Source organism: Callorhinus ursinus, unplaced genomic scaffold (genome assembly GCF_003265705.2).
Source record: "Callorhinus ursinus isolate GAN/ISIS: 27379988/994484 unplaced genomic scaffold, GSC_fseal_2.0 scaffold2, whole genome shotgun sequence".
Classification (NCBI taxonomy): Eukaryota; Metazoa; Chordata; class Mammalia; order Carnivora; family Otariidae; genus Callorhinus; species Callorhinus ursinus.
This window is the reverse complement of record NW_027397064.1, coordinates 17,997,006-18,016,517: the sequence shown is the minus strand read 5'-3', so window position 1 is coordinate 18,016,517 and position 19,512 is coordinate 17,997,006. Positions and strand designations below refer to the sequence as shown.

The 19,512-nt window shown below is 47.7% G+C and overlaps 1 protein-coding gene across 8 annotated transcripts in view; it reads right to left on the bottom strand.

The window, feature by feature from the left end:
• TNS1 (tensin 1) overlaps positions 1–19,512 on the bottom strand; it is a 223,792-nt gene that overhangs the window by 148,836 nt on the left and 55,444 nt on the right. The window lies entirely within an intron of this gene.

Sequence of the window (19,512 nt, the reverse complement as noted above, 5' to 3'; positions counted from 1 at the left end):
TGGGGGTCACAGTAGGGAGTGAGGCTGAAAGAGGGGGTGTGTTCCCATGAAGACTTGGCCACCCCCAGCCACTGGCTTGGTAAGGCAGCTGTGCTTCCCAGAGCCGCGTAACCCCGCAGCCCGAATCGCCTGCTGGCCAACCCCACCCCCCCCAACTCTGAGCAAGCCAGGCAGCCTTACATGGACATCTCAGGGACACAATATTTACCAGATGAGGCATCAAGGGACACAGACGTGTGAGCTCCCCCCTTCCCCCAACTTCACCCTGGAGAGCCGCTCGCTCTCCACTGCCCCTCCTTCCAGAGCCCCCTCTTTCCTGGAGATGGGGCGGTGGACCAGCAGGCCAAGGCCGGAAAGGAGAAGCTGAGATGGGAGGAACCCTGGACTCCGGATTTCACATCCAGCCGGACAGAGACCCCAGCTGGAAGCCTATAGAGAAACCTGGAAGGGAGAGGCCAGGGATAGAAACTAAGGAATAAGGACCCATGGGAAAAGTGATCACATATCGTCAGCTGATTAGTGAAGGGACAGAGGCAAGAATATATGTAGATACATGATTATTCCAGAAACAGACAAGAGCAGAGTTTGCACGTTCATTTGCCTGATGCAAACAAACCAACTGAAACAAGACATTTTTGAGATAATCAGGGAAAATTGAACATACACTAGGTATTAGCTGCTCCTAGGAAATTGTTATTAATTATGTTGACTGTAATAATGGTATTATGGTAATGTTAAAATTAAAAGTCCTTATCTGTTAATGATACATAGTAAAGCACTTAGAGTGGAATGATATAATGTCTGGGATTTGCTTTAAAAACACTCCAGCAAAAAAAAAAAGGGAGTGAAGGGGACAGATGAAACAAAAACAAAAGCTGATGGTTGTCGAGCATGGGTACAAAGGAGTTCATTATGCTATTCTTGCTACTTCTGTATATGTTTTAAATCTCCCACAATAAAGAACTGACAAACACACACACACAAACATACACACACGCACGCACACAGCAGGAGGAATGGGGGTTCATCTGATCCACGTTCCCTAAAGTGTGGTATTAAGATGATTTTAGTTAGAAACATGGCTCAACAATTTTAATATTTTTGTGTATTAAAAGAAATTAAAAATATATAAATGTAGAGTAAACCTATATTCTTTTTTTTTAAGATTTTATTTATTTATTTGAGAGAGAAAGAGGGAGGGAGAAAGAATCTGAAGCAGGGTCCCCACTGAGCACAGCCTGACATGGGGCTCGATCCCACAACCGCGAGATCATGACCTGAGCCGAAACCAAGAATCCGACGCTTAACCAACTGAGCCACCCAGGCACCCCAGAGTAAGCCTATACATTCTATCACCTAAATGAGTAAAAGGTTATTAAAAGCCAAGTCTTTTTTTTTTTTAAATGCAGTGATAGTAGGCCGGTGAGACCTAAAACCATAAAATGGCAAAGGAGAATGCGCCCGAGTGCAGCTGGGGAACCACCAAGCCAACCCAAACTCCCCACTGCCTGGGAAGCCACACAGGCTCCCACAGCGGAGCCACTCAATCCTCCCTTGTCAGCATCCTGGACAGGCAGGTGTGCAGCCACGCCTGAGACAGGACCACAGAGGCCGGACCGGGCTATGCCTGTGAGCAGCTGGGATGCAGAGACCACAGTGGGTAACAGTCAGCTCACCCGGCTCTGTACTTGCACAGTCTCCCATCCCCGATCCCCACAGAGCCCGCGGAGGTAGACAACATCATACCCATTTTACAGATGGGGAAACTGTGACTCAGAGAGGAGAGAGGAATTTCTCAAGGCCCTAGGGCCAGTGGGTGGCAGAGTCAGGATTTGAACCCCCATCTCTCTGATACCCAGGCTTGCAAGTTGAACCAAGAAGGCAGCCAGGTAACCAGCCCAGCAGGAGCCCGTGACCCAGCAAAGAGCTAAAGCGCTGAAAGAGCTGGGAAGGAAGACAAGAACAACATGATCTGTGGGAGGGAGAGGAAGGAGAGGCGGGCCGGTAGGCCCAGGGCTGCACAATCGGCTTGGGCGCCTGCACAGTTATTACCCAGAAGTGGCAGAAAGGGAAAGGACTGCAGCAAATTGAATGAAGGTCAGACAGCCGGGGGAACTGGAAGGTAGAAACGGAAGGCTGGGAGCCTTGGTCAACATTTCAAAACGCACTTCTGAGCTTTGGGCTGGAATTAAACCAACTCAGCACGGGAACATAGGTTATTCGGTGCCTCCTGGAAGTTTCTAGTTGGTAGCCAAAATGTGTTTGATTAACAAAAAGGAGGAAATGCATGTAATTTCTCCAAATGTGAGGTTCATGGGGGAAATATTAGTAAAAGAATCCTTTCATTGTGCACCAGAATCTGGACTAGACCCGAGGACAAAGGGGTTAAGGTAATGCCCTAGAAAGGCTATCTGCCTGCCCAAGGTTCTAACTTGACAAGGCTAGGAAACAGGGGAAGGAACGCTTGAGGGACACAAAGCTTCTACAAAGCTCTGAGCCCCCAGGAGATCCCCCATCCATCTTTCTTGGCAGTAGGGATGCCCCAGGGAGGCCCAGGCTCCTATGCAAGTCTCACTCCCATTCTTGCATCTGCTCTCAGGGCTGGGGCCCGGGGCCTGGGTTGGACAGGCTGATGGAGCCTAATGCTGGTTGTGGGGAAGAGGTTCCGAATTATCAGCAACATAGGGGTTCTGGTTCCATTCATTAGCTGCATGAGGCTGGACAAGCAGCTTGATCTCTCTCCTGTTTCCCCGGCTTTCCCACTTTCCCCTGCCTGTCCAGCTACAACTGGAATAATAACAATCATAATGACTTCCTCATGGGGCTGTTTCGAGAATTCATTGACATGATCCATGTAATGTGCTTAGCATGGAACCTGGTGCCTAATTGCTTCATCAGTGATAACCACGGCAATTATTAGCCTTAACTATCCTGTCTGAGATCCACAGTTGGGCCCTTTGGCGTTCAGGGCCCTCACGAGCCTGGACCCGAGGAAGCCGAAGGTGGGCAGTAGCCCGCAGGACAAAGGAGGCCGAGAGGGGGAGAGCAGCCCAACCTCATCTTCTCCAGGAACGCGGCTGGTGGCTGGGAGGGTGGGGGGCGAGGGGAGATGCCTCGCCGCTGAGGTCAGGCCCTATTTGGAGCTGGCAGAGTGTTTATCATCCTCACGTGTGAGAGGAGGGGGGTGGTGAGGAGTGGAGAAGGGGAAGAGAAGCAGCAGCTGCTGTGAGGAGGGGGAGGGCTCCCGAGCGGGAGGGGCCTATGCTTTTGCTGGTGTCCTGGGAGACGCCCCCCACCACGGCCCCTCCACTAACTCACTCTGTGAGCGGGGGGGGGCAGGAGTGCCAACTGCACACAAAGGTGCCCCCCCACTCGCTGCCTCAGCCAGGAGCAGGACAGCCACCCCACCGTGGGCCCCATTTCCAAAGCTCCTCACAACCCCCCAGCAAGCTAGATCTCGTTATCCTCATCGGATGGACGAGGTAGCTGAGGCTGGGGCTGGTCAAGCTCGCTTCCCAAGGATGCTCACTGACACCAGTCCCCATCTCCTGGATCTCCTCACTGCCGCAGAGGCCACTCACAGGGGTGGCTGCAGGGGTGGTGGGACAAAGGATGTGATCTTCAGGAGGCTGAGTTGGCCTGCGTTGGTTTTCCCCAGGTCGGTGCAAGGCGGGTTGAGACCAATCATCCTGCGCCCTACAGACACACGCACCACCAGGTCAGGGCAGCTTGGCCCTCCCCTGGCCAAATACAACCGCTTTTATTCTTGACATTCCAATCAAGGGGCCCCAGCGGCTCCTTCGGTTCCCTGGTGCCCCTTTTCTGGCTCCCCACCACCAGAAGACAGCCCTTTGGAATGAACCCAACTCACTCATGTAGGAAGCATGAAAGCCACTAGCTTCTCATTTGTCAAGGTAGGTAGAGGGATGGAGAATTTCAAGCTGTTTCCTCCTAGGCTGTCCTCCACCAAGACTAGGAAAATTATCTGGCTACCCTCAGTGATTGTGGTTATACCCACTCCTCTACTGAAGTTAGAACCACCCTGGGCCTCGGTTTCCCCTTATGGAAAGGAGGGCAAGTGACCCACAGGGAGGTGGGAGGAATGCCAAGTCCCTAACAGCAGGGGAGGGCTTTGGGGATATATCTAGAGCTTTCCATCTTGCTTGTTTCTCCCTAGTTTCCAGATCTGCCCCCATTCTGGGAATGCCAGACCTCCCCTGCTCCCCACTCTCTGCTGCCTACAAAATGTCAGGGAGCTCAGCCCTGTTACAGAGCCTTGCTCGGCAGCTATCTCCTCCTTGCCAGTGCAAATCCCCGAAGGTCTCCCTGAATCGCCAGTCATTCCCCACCCACACCCCAGGATATTTCACACACGAGCGCGCATGCGCGCGCGTGCACCTCGTAGCCACAATTCCTGCCTGGGCTCTGTGGTTAACCCACTGTGATGACTCTGATTACTGCCTCCCATAGCGATCAGATCAGACGGAGTAACTATGGCTGCCAATGCCACCTTAGCCTCTCCCAGAAGGGAAGGTACCCCGCGTGTCCCCAGAAGACTGGCCGCACATCCCGGAAAGCAGCTGAAGCCAAGCCCTGTGGAGGGTGTGTTCCCATTCAGGCTTCTGAGCAGGCACTAAAAATCCTTCCTCTGATCCCCCTAGCCACCTGAGAACAATAATGATCCTTGCATTTTACAGAGGAAAGGAGTGATCTGCCCAAATCTCAGAGAGGGCAAGAGTCAAAGATCAAATCTGCAAACGAACGAGGCCCAGACCAGAAGCACATACTTCCATCCCAAATCAGCCTGATGGGACCCCTGTATTCTCCATCCCTCTACCTACCTTGACAAATGAGAAGCTAAGTGGCATTCATGCTTCCTACAGAATGGGTGGGTATGACAGTGTCATACTCCTTCTGTGTCAACTTGTCTCAGCCACAGTGCCCAGTGATTTAACCAAACACGATCTCGGTGTTGTCTGAGGACGGTTAATATCTATAATCACTTGACCTTAAGTAAAGGAGATCGCTCTCCATCATGTGGACAGGCCTCCTCCCATTAATTGAAGGTGCAAAGAGCAAAAACTAAGGCTTCCTGGAGAAGAAGAAATTCTGCCTCCAGACGGCAACACTAGCTTCTATCTGATTTGCTAGACTGCCGGCCTTGTCCTAGAGATTTCAGACCTGCCAGTCCCCAAGCCGTGTGTGCCAATGCCTTAAAATAAAATCTCTCGGGGTGCCTGGGTGGTTCAGTCATTAGGCGTCTGCCTTTGGCTTGGGTCATGATCCCAGGGTCCGGCAATCAAGCCCGCCCATCGGGCTCCCTGCTCCGCGGGAAGCCTGCTTCTCCCTCTCCCATGCCCCCTGCTTGTGTTCCCTCTCTCGCTGTGTCTCTCTGTCAGATAGATAAATGAATGAATGAATAAATAAGTAAATAAGTAAATAAGTAAATAAATAAATAAATAAATAAATAAATAAAATCTCTTACTATACATTCGGGCATACCTGAGAGACGTTGCAGGTTCAATTCTAGACCACCATAATGAAGCCGATTGTCCCAGGAAAGCTAGTAAAATGACTTTTTTGGTTTCCCAGGGCATATCAAAGATGAAAGTTACGTTTACACTAGACTATAATCTAGTAACTGTGCGAAAGCATTATGTCTAAAAATTTACATAATTTAAAAATACCTGATTTGCTAAAAAATGCTAATCGTCACCTGAGCTTTTAGCGAGTCACCTTTCAGCCGGTGGAGGGTCTCGCCTCCGTGTTGATGGCTGCTGAATGATCAGGGAGGTGGTTGCTGAAGGCTGGCGTGGCCATGGCAATTTCTCGAAATAAGACAATAAAGTTTGCCACAGCAATGGACTCTTCCTTTCATGAACCGATTCTCTGTAGCACATGACGCCGTTTGGGAGCATTTACCAATAGGACGACTTCTTTCATCATTGGAGTCAATCACCTTAAACCTGCCTCTGCTTTGTCAACTAAGTTTATGCAGTATTCTAAATCCTTTGTGGCCTTTTCAACAATCCCCACAGCATCTTCACCAGGAATAGACGCCGTCTCAAGAAAATGCTTGGTTTGCTCATCCACAAGAGCAACTCCTCACCCATTCAAGTTTGATCATGAGCTTGCAGCCACTCAGGCGCATCTTCAGGCTCCGCTGCTAATTCTAGTTCTCTTGCTGTTTCCACCACATCTGCAGCTACTTTCTCTCCTGCAGTCTTAAGCCTTCAATGGGGGGGGGGGCGGATAGAAAAGGCAGTATTGGCGAAGCGCCATGAAGCAAAGTGCGCTAAAAAGAGGTAAGCCTTGTATACCTCCTACTGGTTGCTTCTGTGGAGAACTCTGATACAGTGAGCAAATAAGATGTCAAAAAACGTGAGTCCTACCAACTTAAACAAACTCGCAATGGCCATGGCAGGGTCAATTTGATCTAATAATAATAACGACAATAATGATGATGATAGCATTGGATTACAGCCTTCAAAAACAAGTGAATATCCAGGTTCCATACTGACATAAATAAATAACTGAATAAAAAAATAAGGGATAAGAGACAGTGGAATGAATAGGGACAGTAGAATGTCAAAGAACAATCGAACTCCATTTATCCATGTAGAAGGAATGATGGAAACACAAAACCAAATAAACTCAAACTAAGAGACATTCTACAAAACACCTGACACATACTCTTCAGAAGTGCCAAAGTCATGAGAGACAAAGAAAGACTGCTGAACTGTCCTAGCTGGGTGGAGGCGAAGCAGGCAGACGGCTCACTGCAATGTGGGATCCTGATGGGGATCTGGGACCCAGAAAAGGGGCAGGGCGGTACTGAAAAAACCCAGCAAACTCTACTAAGATCTGCGGATTAGTAACAACATCCGATCAATGTGAATTTCCCGGTTTTGATCATTGTGCAATAGATCTGTAAAGCTGTCAACGTTTGGGGAAATTGAATGAAGGGTATATGGGAACTCTGTACTATTTTGGCAAACTTTTCATAAGTCTAAAATCATTTCAAAAAAAAATTTTTTTTTAAGTGGGTTCTAAAGAAGACACAGATTCAGGGTCAGAATGAGAGTCAGAGGGCAGTATAAGAATTAGGTCTTTGGGAGGGAAGAGGGATTCAACGTGGGAAGGCCCCAGATGCCTCAGGGAATCAGAGGAGGGACGCTCAGACGAGAGAAGGAGGAATGCAGGCTGCTTGGGGTGCACAGCACACAGATCTGGCCTGGATAAGGTGACACAAATAGAGTACATGAGCCTCCCAGCTCTGGGACCCTCCCCTGGAGACAGCCAGACTTGGCTAACGACCACGATGCCACCACCACCATCATCGTGGGTCACTGCGCACCAGGAGCTGAAAGCTCCTTATCGACTGTCATCCTCACTACAACCCTGCAGGAAGGTCTTGATGACCTCAGTTTATAGATGAGGAAACAGAATCCGAACTCCTCAGTAAATGATCCCAGGTCACTCCGCTATAAACAGGGGAAGAAGGCAACAAATCCAGCTCTGACTCTCAAGCTCCCAAACCCTAAAACAAAACAGACCTTGACTAGCCCCAGTCCGACTTCCCTCCGCACAGCACAAGATGGCTGCTAAGAGCTTACCATCTCACAAGAGAGCCCCGTCCAGGGGAGACCATTCTCATTGTCTTCCCTGGAGGTTAAAGCTGGCTTGGCAATACAGAATTCCCTCCACCCAACCCAATGGCAGCCTCTGTCTGGGACCCCAGTCACAAGGCAATGACAATGACACAAAATGCTGGGATTCACGACTGCTCCAAGCACTGTCTATGCATTATTCACTCAGTAACTCTCACAATTATCTGACAAAGCAGGGACAGATCAGGGTTGACGAAGAGGCTGTTGAAGAAGAAAAGTCAGAAATGGGCCAGGTTTCTCACTATACCATCCGCAGGTCAGACTCTCTCCTCGAGGCTCTCCCTAAATCTGGGTCTATTCCCGGGTCCCAGTTCCACCACCTTCCTGGCTGTGTGAGCATGCAGCTCAACCATCCCAGCCTGTCTCCTCCTCTGTGCCCTAGGGGATTACATTAATGCCTACCTTTTCGTGTTGTTGTGAGGATTAGATTAAATGGATCCCATCCATGCAAGGATAGAGGATCTTTGTAAGCCAGGCACTCATGGTGGAATTCAAGCCAGTATGATTTTTCTAGTGCAGGAGAGGGCACTGGAGCTTTTCTGCTGTTCCTCCAATCACCTGTGACCCATGAGTGACCTTCCTCCCTGGCTTCCTTAAACAGAACCCAGTTTGAACCCAGACACCTCTGGACACCCTCGCTTGGGTGCCCCGGCCCAGCAGGTGGAAACAGGCCAGGGGGTTAATCTGTGACTCACTCGGTGCTTTCTTGTGCCTCAGGACATACATACCCTCTCTTCCTAAAGGCCCCCCGCTAACATCCCACCCTGCTTGCCAGCTATGGGGTACAAACGACCAAGTCACTCATCAGCCAGAGGCCAGAACCTTAGAGGAGAGGAGGCGGGGCCTCATAGGTCCTGGGCAGGGCGAAGCAGGGCACAGGAGAGGGGGCCAGCAGGTGACCACAGGCAGAGGAAGCAGTGTGGGGTAGGGTAAGAGAGTATGGGCCATTGTCATTCTGGTAGAGCTGGCCAGACCTGCCAACTGGTGGATTTCTGGGGCACTTAGCTGCTTGTTATCCTTGGGTCTCAGAATAACAGAATAAATAGGAGTTATCATCTATTGAGAAAGAGCCTATCACATGTCAGGATCTTACCTACCTTTTCTCTAATCCTCACACCAACCTTGCAAGGTTGACCGATATCAACGTCACCAGTTTTATATTGATGAGGAAACCAGATTTCGGAGGTTGAGTGACTTGTCTGATATAATGCAGCTCACATAAATGGCAGAGTCAGAACCACCTGAGCCCAAGGCCAGAGGAGCTCCAGTTCCATCAGGCCCCAGCTCCATCGGGCCCCCTCTCAGGACACTCAGGCTCTGGAAACTGCTCTAGGTCAGTGGCTTGGGAGGCTCAGAAGGCTAAGATGGTCTTGGCCACTAGGGGGAGCCATGCAGGAAAGAATGCTGGGTTCCAGGAAGGCGGCTCAGGACTCCAGGAGGGAGGGGCTCACCATGCCCCAGGAGTGGGGAGCCCACCTCTCCCTCATCCTCCCTTGCTTAGCTGACTCCTGCAGAGACTACAGACCCCCAAGCTAAAAGCTGGAAGCAGTTGGGGAGGCTGGTATGGGCCAGGGGTCCAGGAGTCACCCTGTTCCCTCCCACACCACTGACAAGCCTCCTCATCTGTGCCGGGCCTTCTGCCCTCCACCCCACACCACGGACCCCAGGCCTCACCAGATCCCTCACGCTCTCAGTGGGAAACCTCTGGCCTCTGTTCCCTCCCACATATTTCACCACGTGTCCTGTCTCAACAGGACCCCAGGGTTTCCCTCTCCTTTCCCCCTCTCTGGCTCCAAGTCTCCATCTCCCATTCGCCCCCTCTCCCTGCTCTGGGCTCCCACCACCCCCCTTTCAAACTCCTCTGTTCTCTCAGACACAGCAATCCCCTATGTGATGTTTACACAGCCCCAGAGTCAGAAATACTGAAAACTATGAGACCTTTTGGGACCCACATTCCAGGAAAATGAGAAGCCGGTTTCAGCTCAGTGTCACTTTCTCCCCCCACAACCCCTCCCCGCCTTGCCCCCTCCCTGCTGGGGTGTGTATGTGTGCACATGCGCGTACTCCCTGCATATGGCACACACCCCAAGCTGACTTATTACCTCCTGAAGGTCCTACACTCTATTACCTCAGAGAGAACTTTAGGAAGATGGAGTGGGGGTGGGCAGCGGGTATAAAAATGTACAACTTCTTGCAAATTTTTATAAAGCATCGAGGGAATGGCTTCCCACCCAAGACCTACCTTATCCTTGACCCGCACTCTGGCAGGGAAGCAGAAGGCAGGAAAACACAGAGCCCAGAGGAACCGTGGCTTCCTGAGGAACTGAAACCCAGGAAAATTGTGGAGGAGTATCCAGGGCAAACACGGGCTACTCAGGTGCTGTCAGGGAACCCCAGCATCAGAATCTTTGGGGATGTTAGATAATACGGCATATCCCTGGACCCAAGCCCACGCTCACTGAATCAAAGCTGGGTGGCTCAGTCAGCTAAGCGTCCGATTCTCGGTTTCAGCTCAGGTCATGATCTCAAGGTCATGAAATTGAGCCCCAAGTTGGCTCCACACTCAGTGCAGAGTCTGCTAGTGATTCTCTCTCCCTCTCCTTCCCTCCCTCTCTCCCTCTCTCTCTCATAAATAAATAAATAAAATCTTTCTTTAAGAAATACACAAACTTCCAAAACTAACCCAAGAGGAAACAGAAAACCTGAATAGACCTCTAACAAATAAAGATTGAACTCAAAATCAAAAAACTGCCCACAAAAAAAAAAAAAAACCAGGCTCCAACTGCTTCACATGTGAATTCTACCAAACATTTAAAGAAGAATCAATATCAATTCTTCCCAAACTCTTCCAGAAACTGGAAGACGAACCCAACTCATTCTATGAGGCCAATATTACCTTGATGCCAAAACCAGACGAAGACATTATATAAGAGAAAGAAAACTAAAGACCGGTATCTCTTATGAACTGAGATGCAAAAACCTTCAACTACATACTAAAAAATAAAGCCAGCCACAAATAATAATAATTATACACCATGACCAAATGGGATTTGCCCCAGGAATACAGGACTGTTTTCACACCCGAAAATCAACTAGTGTAATCACGTTCCATAACTGAAGTCCATAATACAATCCATATCAGAGGAATAGAAAAACAAAACCACTTATCACCTCAATAGATGCAGAAAAGGATTTTGAGAAAATCCAGCAATATCTCCTGATTTAAAAAAAACACTCAACAAACTAGAAATAGAAGGAAATGCCCCTGACAAAGGCATCACAAAAAAAAAAAAAAAAAAAACCACAGCTATCATCATGCTTAATGGTGAAAGACCGCATGCTTTCCCCTAAAGTCAAGAACAAGATTAGGATTTCTGCTCTTGCTACTTCTAATCAACATCATACTAGAGGTTCTAGCCAGGACAATTGGAAGGATGACGGGGATAAGAAATAAAAAAAATCCAGGTTGGAAAGGAAGAAGTGAAACGAGATATCTCTATTCACAGATTACATGATCTCACATATAGAAAATCCTAAATAATCCATTTAAAAATGATTAGAACTAATGAGCTCATCAAGTTGCAGGATAAATCTCCAATGTTCAAAAATCAGCTGTACTTCTACACACTGGCAATGAACAACATGAAAATGAAATTAAGAAATCATTTCCATTTAAAGAAATTCCATTTCTTCCATTGAAAAGAATAAAATACTTAGGAATAAATTTTACAAGACATACTTTGAAAACTACAAAACCATGTTGAAAGAAATTTAAAAAGATCTAAATTAACGGAAAGACTTTCCATGCTCATGGCTCAGAAGATTCAATATCGTTAAGATAGTAATATTCCCCAAATTGATCGATAAATTCAATGCAGTCCCTATTAGAATCGCAGCAGGTTGCTTTGCAGAAATCGATAGGCTGATCCTAAAACTCAGGGACCCAGAATAGCCAAAACAATCTTGAAAAAGAAGACTCACACTTCCCAATTTTAATACTTACTACAAAGCAACAGTAGAATGATGTGGTACTAGCCTAAGGATAGCCATATGTATCAATGAAATAGAATTAAATCCAGAAATAAACTCACACACCTATAGTCAATTGATTTTTGACAGGGTTGCCAAGATCATTCAGTGGGGATAGAACAGTCTTTTCAACAAATGGTTTTGGGAAAATTGGTTAGCCACATACAAAGGAATGCAGTTGGGCCCTATATAAAAATTAACTCAGGGTGTCTGGGTGGCTCAGTGGGTTAAGCATCTACCTTTGGATCGTGACATGATCTCAGAGTCCTGGGATCAAGCCCCAGGTCTGGCTCCCTGCTCAGCGGAGAGTCTGCTTCTCCCTCTCCCTCTCCACTGCCCTCCACCCCCCCCATCCCCGGCTTGTGCACTCACTCTCTCTCTCTAATAAATAAATAAAATCTTTAAAAAAAATAACTCAAAATGGATGAAAGACCGAACTGAAAAAGCCAATACTATTAAATTTTTAGAAGAAAACATAGGGTCAAATCTTCATGACCTTGGATTTGGCAATGAATTCTTCGGTATGACACCACAAGCAAAAGTCATAACAAAATAATAAATCAGACTGTATCAAAATTTTACACTTTCATGCCTTAAAATGAAAGGACAACCCACAGAATGGGAAAAAAAATACCTCAAATCATATCTGATAAGGGACTTGTATTGTGAACATATAAACAACATTAACATCTCAATATAAAGACAACCCAATTTTTTAAGGGGGCAAAAAATCTGAATAGATATTTCTCCAAAGAAGATATACAAATGACCCATAAGCACATGAAAAGATGCTTAGCATCTCTAGTCATCAGGGAAATCAAAGCAAAACCACAATGAGATGTCACTTCATTTTCACGAGGATGGCTATAATCAAAAAGTCGAAGAAGCATGAACAAGGATGTGGAGAAATCACAACCTTCGTCCATTGCTGGTGAGGATCTAAAATGGTGCAGTTCTGGGGCGCCTGGGTGGCTCAGTCGTTAAGCGTCTGCCTTCGGCTCAGGTCATGATCCCAGGGTCCTGGGATCGAGCCCCGCATCGGGCTCCCCGCTCCACGGGAAGCCTGCTTCTCCCTCTCCAACTCCCCCTGCTTGTGTTCCCTCTCTCACTGTGTCTCTCACTGTCGGATAAATAAAAAATCTTAAAAAATAAATAAATAAATAAAATAAAATAAAATAAAATGGTGCAGTTCTGTTATGGGCTGGATTGTGTCCTTCTAAAAAGATATGTTGAGGTCCCAATCCCCAGTACCTGAGAACATGACTTTATGTGGAAGTAGGTTCTTTACAGAGATAATCAAGTTAGAATGAGGTTCTTAATCTAGCATGACTGGTGTCTTTGTAAAAATTTGGACACAGAGACAGGCAGACACAGAGGGAAGATGATGCGAAGACATACAAGGAAAATACCACATGAAGACGGAGGACTGGGGAGATGCCTCTGTATGACAAGAAGCGTCACAGATTGCTAGCAAACCCCCAGGCACTAGGGAGAGGCAAGGAAGGATCTCCTCTACACCTTTCAGAGGAGCGTGGCCCTGCCAACATCTTGATTTTGGACTTCCAGCCTCCAGAACTGTAAGACAATAAATTTCTGTTGTTTAAAGTCACGGGTATGTGGTACTTTGTTGCAGCCGACCTAGAAAACTAATATAAGCTACTTTGAAAAACAATCTAGCAGTTCCTCCAAAAGTTAAGCAGAATTACCCTAAGACCCTGCAATTCCACTCCTAGGTATATACAGTCAGCCCTTGAACGAGGGGTTAGGGGCACCATCACTGAGCAGTGAAAAGCCCCGTATAACTTTTGACTCCCCCAAAACTTAACTACTAATAACCTACTGTTGACTAGAAGCCTTACCAATAACATCAACAGTCAATTAACACATTTTTTAATTGAAATCGGCACATATTTTATATGGTATATGTATTACATACCATAGTCTTACCATAAAGTAAGCTAGAGGAAAGAAAATGTTAGTAAAGACATCATAAGGAAGAGAAAATATATTTCCAGTACCGTCCTGTAAAAATCTGTGTATAAAGTGGACCTGCGCAGTTCACACCTGGGTTTTTCAAGGGTTGACTCTATCCCCACAGAAATGAAAACATACGGTCACAGAAAGACTTGCACATGAATATTCATGACAGCATTATTCATAACCATCAAAAGGTGGAAACAACCCACATGCCCATCCATTGAGGAATGGATAAACAAAATGTGGTATACTCCCACGACGGAATATTATTCAGCCATTGATGTGCCTTACAAACATTATGCTAAGTGAAAGAAGCCAATCATGAAAACCATATATTCTATTATTCCATTCATATGAAATTTCCAGAATAGGGAAATATGTAGAGACTGAAAGTAAATTAGTGGTTGCTTAGGACTGGGGCAGGTGTGGGGGGAAAAGGATGGAGGGACTTTTTGATCCCTTGATCTTGAAACATGGCATTATAGTTGGGTCATCAATCTCAGTGCTCACGAGAGCCCTACAAGTTAGGTCTTACTATCATCCCCGTGGTATGGATGAGGGAACTGGAGCTCAGAGAGGTTAAGGAACTTGCCTAAGGTCACACAACCAATTATGGATGCAATCAGGATTTAAACACAACACTCTGCCTCCAAGGCCAAAGAACAACCCATGGGTCCTGGGGCCACGAGCCTCCCGCAGTCCAGCTATACCAGGTAGCAGGAGAATACTCCATTTCTAACACAACCTCGAGGGAAGGTTGCAGGTGTTTTTGTGAGAAAGCAGGAAAAGTGGTGTGTCGTATGACTGAAAGGTGGGGGTTCATTACGGGATTTCCTTTCCTTTCAAGCTTAAAGGATGGGATTTAAACCCCTTTGGTACAACGGAGGAGACAAAGTCATTGCTGGTGCTCGGGATAGGGAAGAGCCAGGGTCTGGGAAGAGGGTAGGAGAGAGAGAGAGTGAGAGAGAGAAGCAGGAGGTGAGTAGGAGCTGCCTGGAGGCTGAGGCGTAGGCAATTTGGCTGCCCAGCAGCTGCCTGGTAACTTCCTTTAATTTGCATCTGACCTGGAATGGAAATGAGCATTTTGCTGGAAGGAGCTGCTATTTTAAAACAAGGGGCAAATCAGGAGCGAGAAAAGCGTTTCTCAAAAATGTATTAGGGAAACGGTGTGGGCTACGCGGGTACTCCCTGGATCATCTTTGCAACTTTTCTGTAAATCTAAGACAATTCTAAAATGACAAGTTTCCTTTAAAATAATAGATAAATAGATAGTTAGCTAGCTAGATAAAATGCACCTGGAGGTTGTAGAATCATATAGCAGGGGAGAGAGAAGAAACACAAAGCAGAAGAAAATCTGCCGTGTATATATATACCATGTGTATACTGAAATAGAAGTGGAAGACACATCCTGGACCATCCACTTGAATCCTCAACAGGAGAGAAACAACTGGGGGACAGATAAGAACCCCATGAGACATAGGGGTGGGGACTAAGGGAGGCTTGGAACTGCTTCCTTCAAGGGATTCAGAATGGGGAGCTGGAGGGTGGTATTTCCATCCACTGTGGTGCATCTCCAGTGCCCAAACCAGCCAAGTTCTCAGTCTGTCTCACTCTCTTCTCTTCTCACCTGCTCCCCACCCATGGATCCCAGGGCAGTGCCAGAATCATGTAGAAAGCCACTGGCCCTTAGCCAAGTTTGTTACCCTCCCCGGGCCTCAGTTTTGGTTCTATAAAATGGGGCTACCATGAGCCCAGCCCACCCCACAGAACCGAGAAGGTGAATGAAGACATTTTGTATATCACAAAGTTCTGTGTAGATACAGACAATTAAAAGTTCATAGCACATCTGTTCATAATAGCCCCAAACTGCAAATAACCCAAATGGCAATCAACAGCAGGATGAATAAACAAATTGTGCTTTATTTATATGCTGGAATACAACATAGCAATCAAAAAGAATGAACTGCTGTAATATGCAAGGGCATGGATGACCGTCCCAGACAGAATGTTGAGTGAAATAAGCCAGGCACAAGAGTAAACAGGGCTCCCTGGGTGGCAAAGTCAGTTAAGCATCAACATTTGGTTTCAGCTCAGCTCATGAGCTCAGGGTCGTGGGACGGAGCCCCACATCAGGCTCTGCAATCAGCACGGCGTCTGCTTAAGACGCCCTCGCCCTTTCCTTCAGCCCCTCCCCCCTGCTTGCTCGCTCTCTCTCTGTAAAATAAATAAATCATTAAAAAAAAGAGTAAACATACTGTATGATTCAATTTATAAGAAGTTCAAAAAGAGGCAAAACTAATCTGTGATGGCAGAAGACTAGAAATTTCCTTTGGGGGATACTGACTTGGAGGGAGGGGTGCCAAAGGGCACTTCTGGGTGCTGGAAATGTTCTAGATCTTGATCTGGTTCATACACAGGTACAAACTTATTGATGTGTGTACTTGCTGGCACGTGAGTTATACCCCCGCTAGAAAATGTAAATGACTAAACTTATGTGGAGTGTGAGTCTCTGTCAGAAGGTCAGAGGGCTTTCTGGAAGGATATTATGAAATGATTTTGCTGCTCCCTCTCTCCTGCTCTCAAGTCCTCCCTCACTCCACTCCACAGCCTCTCTCTAAATAGGAACCTCTTGTTCCTCAACATTCCTTTATTCCACTCCTTTACTTCCTCATCGGAACCCCTTCTATGAGTCAGGCACTATTCTAGAAGCTGAGGGTGCAACCTCTCAGCCCTCCTTTGTGCAATAAACAGGTATCTTAACATCTACTCTGGGGCCCGTCCTCAACCAGCATGGAGCATTTTCTCTCCAGCAGGTCCCAGTGGCATAGAACAGGGCATAGAATATCTAAGATCCTTTCCAGTCTCCACCTATGGTTCAAGAAAGGAGAAAGGTGGCTACTATGTGCTGGGGTGCATTTATTCCTCTACAAAACAGGTCACATAGCTGGAAGGCAGCAGGGGTAGAGGGGTGTGTGTGATTCCTACATCTTTGCCCTTCCCACCACTCCCACAGACCACCCCCCACCCCCAGGAGCAAGGTCAACCTCGCCCTCTCTCTGGGCATCTGTGTAGCTGGCCTCCAAGGTGGCCACCCCATTGATTCTTGCCTCCAAGTATTCATGTCTTTATATAGGTCCCTCCCACAGTCAATGAGGATGACCTATACAACCAATAGGATATTGTAAACATAACAGTGTTTGTCTTCCAAGGCAAGGACATAAAAGACATTGCGGCTACCACCTTGCTCTCTCTTGAATCATCCACTCTAAGGAAGCCAGCCACCATGTTGTGAGGACACTCAAGCAGATCTATGGAGAGGGCCATGTGGCAAGAAACTAGGACCTCCTTCCAACAGCCAGCACCAAGTTGCTAGCTACGTGAATGAACCACCTTGGAAGCAGCTCCTCCAACCCCAGTCAGGCCTTCAGATAACTACAGCCCCAGCTGACATCTTGACTGCCACCGCATGAGAGACCCCAGGCCAGAACGAGCCAGCCAAGCCACTGCCAAATTTCTGACCCATGGAAACTATATGAGATAATAAATGTTTGTCATTGTTTTAAGCTACTGAATTTGGGGGTAGACTGTTATATCATATTGCTATAGGTAAATAATATAGCCCCTCTCAGGTCAGATCATGGGTTCATGCTGCAAGAACAGTCTGGAAGGTGGCATGTTAAGGTGTCCAGAACTATCCACTCACTAGAGGGATGACCAGCGTGGGCTGAATCTGAGAGGACAGGAAAGAACACACATGCACAAGAAATCCCCAGTATGTGGGAGAAGAGCTGTGAAATAAGAAATCAAGCAAAGCAGAAATCTTGGCACCTTCTTCCCTAGAAATTTCTCACACACTCCATCTATCTCGGTAAGTGGAACCACGTGCACCCAGTGACTCTGGCCAAAAACCTGGTAGTCATCCTTGGGCCCATTATCTCTCACACACCCAACATCTCATCCATCAGCCAAGTCCTGGGCTCTACCCCCATGATGTATCCCAGACCTGGCCCCTTCTCACTGCCTTTCCTGCGAGCACCATGGTCTAAGCCACCAGCCTCCTTCATCTGGGCAACATCAGCAGCCTACTGGCCCATCTCCATAGCCTACCCTTGTGCCTGCTCAAGGCCAGAGTAGGCTTCTCAAAACAGATTAGATCATGTTCCATGTGCTCAAAACCCTCCAGGGCTCACCATTCTCCAGTGACATGGCCTTCTTTCAAGCATTTCATAAGCTCATCTCACCTCAGGGCCTTTGCACTTGCTCTTCCATCTTCCAGATCATCACGTAACATCAACATCTGGGTCTCACCTCATGCAATACTTCCTCTGAGAAGTTTTCCTGGGCCACGTTAACTTAATCACTCTCTAACCCACTGCTTTAGCTCATTTCCTTCATAGCATGTTTACCTATTTATTGTCTGTCTCCCCCGGGAGAATGTCAATCCCATGAGGGCAAATGCCTTATCTGTCTTGTTTACCTAGAACACTGTCTGGCCTTTGGAAAGAGCTCAACAAGCATTTGTGTAATGAGCCCTGTCTAGAGGTAAGGGGATGGATGAGATGACCTCCAAGTTGATCTGGTTATAAAATCTAGAGGACAGAGCTCTGCTGTGTGGTGTGTCCTGGGGCTCACATCACACTTCCCGGCAGGAGGAAAAGACGGGGCGGTAGTAAGAGCTGTGGTTTTAGGGGAAAGACTTGCCAGCTGGGTGGAGCCCACACCACCAGCGGGTCCCATTTCCTATAGAGGAAAATCCTCTAAAAAAGCTCCTTCTGTCTGTCTGGCTGTGCCCTGCCAGTCCACCGCTACCCTCTGGGTTGTCCTCCAGGGCTAGGCAGAGCAGGATTTTGCCACAGCCTGGTGGATTCTGAGCCCCCAGCATTTCCAAGAATTGCCAGGCAGGCTATGCCCCCAGAAGTCATCTTTGGCATCCCTCTGTCATCCCACAGAGGCTGTTATATAATAGGAAACCCTCTTGGGTCACACCTCCAGACCTCCCTCAGCCCCCATTCACCCAGACTCAGACCCTCCACTGCCAGTATGTTCATTTCCTTATCCTCTCTGAAGGCATCCACTGCTGCAAGAGATGGAAAGCAAAGGGAGAGGGAGAGGCAAGGATTAAGGGACATCGGTAATAACCAATTACTACGTTTTTGAGCACCTACCTATGTCAGGCACTGTACTGGGCACTTGCACACACATTATCCCATTTCGTCTTCATAATAACCTTTCCTTATTCCCATCCCCTTGAGGATGAAACAGAGGCTCAGAGAGGTTACATGACTTGCCCAAAGTCATTCAGCAAATAAAGAAGCAGAGGATGAGATGCACCAGATACTGGGCCTCCACTGTTCAGTGCATCCTTTTGAAACCTCCTCCCCTCTTCTGCCATTCACTGAACTCCTTCTGGAAAGATCATGTGTCAACAGCAAAGGTGGGGTGAGAGGGCGAGGAGAAGGTGAGCCATTATGGGGTGGGGGGGGGGCGCAGACTGACAGGTAAGGCAGGGCATTTCCACCTCCAGAGAGCTGAGCCCATCTGACAGAACAGCTCCCCTCCCAAATAAGCCATCATAATCCAGGACTCCAAGAAGCCGGCTCCTGATCCATCACTCCTCTGTCCAGGCCTGAGAGGATGCAGCAGGGCTCCAGCCAGCCCTGCCAACCAGGACCCAGCAGCCCCCTCTGGCCTTCTCGCCTCAGTTTTCCTCTCACCAAGACCAGCCCTGAAACACTGATGGGGAAACTGAGGACCAAAGTGCCACCTGGCCAATAAAGAGAGTGGGATGGTCCCGCAGGAGGTTCCATGCCCAGAGAAACCCTGACCTCCGACCTCA